The following is a 4,979-nucleotide window of genomic DNA, read 5'->3' as shown; positions in this document are numbered from 1 at the left end:
GGCCTTTCCCAGCCCAAACCCAAAGGGAGGATCTGGCCAAGACTTCCAGGTGAAGAAAAAGCAGCCTGAAGGGCTGTAACATGTAGGGGATTCTTTGAACAATCCTTTTGGAGCACGTAGTGCCCATGGAAGAAAGAAACCCAGACTCCTGAAAATTTCTCCAGTCCTTTTCCAGAGAACAGGACCCCGATACAGAACAGGAGCACACCTCGACCCCCCTGCAGTGCCCAGCCATCTCCAACCATCTCCCAGAGGGAGCACCGGGGCTGGGTCTTCCCCGTTTTGGCCCATTCAGACTGGCAGTTGCAGGAACAGGGTCTGTGGGGTTTGGAGCTACATCCCAAAGGAGCCCAGACCATCAAAATTAAGCCATAAAAGCCTCTGGGCAATTGGCACAGATCATTTTTTACATATACAAGATCTAACTATTCATTCTCCCAAACTACCCTTCAAAAAGGATCTGCATAAATAGCAGTAGTACCCCAAAGCAATTCCTTTACAGCTAGACTTTCTGTGCGCACGTACCCAAGCCCAGCCTTACCTCTGTATCCACCATTTCCTACAGCCACGCTGCAGAGGGGTACAGCAACCGCAGAGCTGCGTAACAGTGAAACCAAGGCAAGCAAATTAAATGCAATCCCAAACTCAAACACTTCAGCTGGTCAGAAACCTGTAGAAATGACCAGCACATGAAAGAGATTTGAGTGATGCATGCAGCTGTGGTAAAATACCTGTTGTCAAATATTGCAAAGTGTGAAAGTAGAGGTGAGGAAGAGGAGGGAAGTGCCAAGACACTGGCAGGGGCAGGTGGAGTGAGATCCTGAAAGCAGCCATCAGGATCCAAACAATTACCTTCTCTCGTTGAAAGCTGCACCCAGGGCCCAGGGTTGTGAAAGAAACAAATCCTGTGAGATGCAATTATCTTGCCAGAGCTTCACAAAAACTACACCTCCATTCAGCAGAACCGAGGCAGACTGGCATTACCAGAATATCCAACCCAGCTGGTGCCATTACATACTCTTCAGTTTATATCCACTGTCCATTAACTCAGAAACCTAATGACACCTGTTTTAAATATTCAAATACTTGCTCAGATTTCAAGTAGGCTATGAGCATCACCCAGACTGACCCATAAAACCAAACATGTGAAGCAGCAATGTACTTACCTGTATTATTAAAACTTTGGTTTTTACATACCCTTTGTCACTCAGATCATTTAAGGAGTTGAGGGCTGCAAGGCTGTGGAAAACTAATAATCAAACCTAAGTGATTGTCCGTGTTATGAAAGATGACGGGACTCATAAATGCCAAGATGAGAGAGATCTCCAAGGCTTATAAGAAACTGTGGGGAATAAGCTAGTTGTTTGAGATAGTAAATCATTCACAGCAAGAAGATACATCTTGAAGTTGAGAAGAACTGTTCAGAGAATTCAGGTAGCATTTGATCAGAAAAAAAATAATTGCCTCAGCATTGCTCAAAAAGGTGTAACTTCTCGTAGCTAGGAGGGATGTCTTCTCCCTACAATTTTTCTTTTTAAAAATTTCAACTCTCTTCTCTGAACAGGGACAGAGCAACATCAGAAAGAGGAGGTGAAAGCTTTATAGAACTCCAGGAGAGCAGCTAAAATCAAAACTGGAATTTGTGACTCTTCCTTACCACTCCAGCTATCATTTTTCCTTCATTTGAGCAATACTCTTGTTGGATATGGGAAGAATGTCTGCTTAAATACTCTCAGATGTATGTCACCTGTATGCAAAACCCCCTCGCACTACAAATTGTGGGAAGCCAACTGACAGAGCAGAGGTATTTGCTTTATGAGCAGCTGGAGCAAGGTAAGAGCACTTGCACTCGGGGTGGAGGGAGTTGGGTGAGCTCTTCACACCCACGTCTGGAGCTAACCTGGCCATCTGACTTCACTCATAGCAGCACAGAAAGGGCTCAAATGCTTTAATCTGCTACATCAGCACAGGAGATGAAAGTTTCTAGTTCAGGTAGCACTGTGTTTTCACAGGACTTTCCACACTAGAAAAATTAGAGTTTATTTTTTAATATTTATGAGCAGTAAAACACAGTGAGAAAAATCTCAGGTAAGGTTTTTTTGTGGCAGTACAGAACTTGCAGCAGTACACAACTTGTTTCCCCAACAGCTTGGGAGCATAACTGTTGCAGTTTAATCAACAGTTTTGACTCCAATTTAGGAAGGAATCTGAGCACACACTTACCCTTAAGCACCTGCATGAATATCAAAGAAAAAACTCATGTCCTTTGCACTTGTAAATTAAGTGGGCAGAACTGGAATCTAAGAGCAAGAGTCTACTGTCACATTGACTGTAAATCATCAGGGAAACATCAGACACATGGAAGACAGGGCAGACTCCCAGTGTAAAACACCACTTTAAAATGCAAATGAAAGTCAATGGGTTGTAGACTTCTTCTGTGAATTCCCTGATCCTTCTCATTACATGCCTCCTCATATTGCCACTCATGGCTTTAAACTGCAGATTTTCTCTTTAAACAGTTCCCAGGATGCAATGGGAATTACTCCTTTTAGCAAACATCTGAATTCCAGAGCACAGGTATGTTACCATCTCCAGCAAGCTGCATCCATAGAGGTAGCATCTCTGATCCAAATACATCTGCATCATTTACCATTGGGATAAGAAGGTTCCTGGAAGTCAGGTTCCCCACTGGCTGTGCACACGCTGGACCAGATGCTTGGATGCTGGCTCTGGACCTCCCCGATTCCTGGAAAACCATCTCCTGATGGCACAGTGGAAGACCACACACTAAGGTAACAGATCTTTGGGTGATCAGGCCAATAGTTCTTACATTCTTCAACATGAAGTTCGCTTCCCTTCTGCACCTCTAAAAGACAGGTATAATGATATTCTTATTTTGTAGATCAATACACTTTTGCACACAATAATGACTGGTTTGCCCCCAAATCATGTGACCAGACAGCAGTGCTAGCATTCAAATCTGGTGGTCTGCACATCCAGGCCTCTGTCCTAACCGCTGCAGTAGCCGCTCCATCACTAACACAAGCATATTGACAGAGCACAAAACAAATCATGCTTTGAAGCAAACTGTTACACGGATACATTTATTGCATTGCAGTCTCAGCAATTTTAAATATTTCTATCTGGAAAGCGGAATATTGCAAATTCAGTATTATTCAATATGTTCATAGCAGCATCAGCTTCCTAAGAAACAAAATATTTAGGAAGACAGAGAAGGAATTACGAACAAGTTACTCTCTCATTTATCACCATTTGACCAAAACATGGTATTGCAGTTGTGAAACAGATATTGAAGACACTAAATCCAACCTTGAAGACATAAGTAATTTCAAGACTGAAGTGCGTCATTGTACCTGATATCCTGCACGTTTTTAGTGTGCCAAGGCATAAGGCTAACAGTCAAGTGCCTGAAGAGGGCAGATGATCTATGTATCTGCATTACCTGACATATTATAGTTTAAATAACAATACTTAGCACTTGTATAGCACTCACTGCTTCCCCAAATCCTTGGGAGACAGGCAAGGATTGCTCTCAGATGTATTACAGCTGTGGAGTGTAAGGGAGAGGGAGGGAAGTGACTTGCCAAGGCCATTCGGTGAGCAAGTGGCAGCAGAGATCAGAATTTGTCAGCACCTGACTTCCAATCCCACGTCAGTCTGGTAGGTCACATTGCTCCTCTGTGGTTTGTTAAGGAAGTTTTATAGATGACTAATTGGTTAACAAGTCCCAGTCCATGCAACTACAGTGGATGCATGCACCATCTGAAAAAAGGTCAACACAATTGCTCCCCTTGTAATGCCCATTTTAGTTTTAAAGAAACCGAGCACTTCTCTCATTTCTCCTCTCAGAATGATCTGTCACGCTGAAGACAGAATGACACAGCTGCACTTTGCTCTGAAGCAGCGGAAATCAGAAGCAATTGCTATAGGAGCAGGAGCAGCTTTCATTTCTTTCCTGAGGGAAAGCACTGATCTTTTGAGAGGAAAAAAGGATGGATATGTTTTTACACAAACTGATCAAACTACTTTTCATTCTAAATGAATACAAGACTGACTGAAAGTCTCAGGTGTACTAATTTTCTTCAGCTAAGTCATCCAAGTGTACAGTATGAAGCTAGCAGCTAATAAAATAGTTATCCAGGAACATCAGAAGGCATTTTCCTTCCCTGACAGGCCTTTGCTTCTACCAGCTAACAGCAAGAGCGCTTACAGTGACATCTAAAAGGACTTGTAAACATCATGAGATGAGCCATCTCTGATATTACTCCAGTAAAGTAGTCCTTTCTCCTGCAACCTCAGGAAGCTAACAAGGATAACCAAGCCTCCTACCATCCCTGCCTCAAACGGGGAAATTTGCTTACTTGTTTTTTCTCCCACTGGGCTGCTTCTGCAAAATTTTAGAGGCAGGATCCAACGTGACTGTTATTAGGGATGGAGTCTGGCCGAGACTCCTGGGGCACAGGTCACATGCTGCGAAACGCTCACAACAGAGGCTGCACTCGAGGACTGTCTCTGCATACTCCCCTTTCACCTATAGGGCACAAATGCCCAATGCTGGCCAAATTATGCCAAAGTGTACAGGCTAGAAAGCAACTTCCCATTTCAAGGAGTTATCACCAAGTAAAGTAATTCCTCGCTCCTCCTTTTTCTTTGCCTGCTTTCCCACTTTCAGCATGCCATGACAGGCCATAATCAGGAAAATGTACAGAGAAGTACCTGTTATACTTACAGTAGATGACACACATTTTTTTTCCATCAAGAAAAGTCCTCATCAAGTGCACTGATCCTGCAGTGCCCACCTGGAGGAGGACCATCAGACTGCCTTGCCTCTCTCTTCCCAAGTGGCCTCATTTCTTTTTTCTGCTCAGGCTACTAATGGGTAAAAAAGATGGCAGTAAAGGATGCTCTTAAATAGTAAGGTTTTTCTCCACCACATTTCTACCATGTGACAATTGCTG

This window comes from Cariama cristata, unplaced genomic scaffold, assembly GCF_000690535.1.
Source record: "Cariama cristata isolate BGI_N322 unplaced genomic scaffold, ASM69053v1 scaffold38116, whole genome shotgun sequence".
Lineage (NCBI taxonomy): Eukaryota > Metazoa > Chordata > Aves > Cariamiformes > Cariamidae > Cariama > Cariama cristata.
This window is presented reverse-complemented; position numbering follows the sequence as displayed.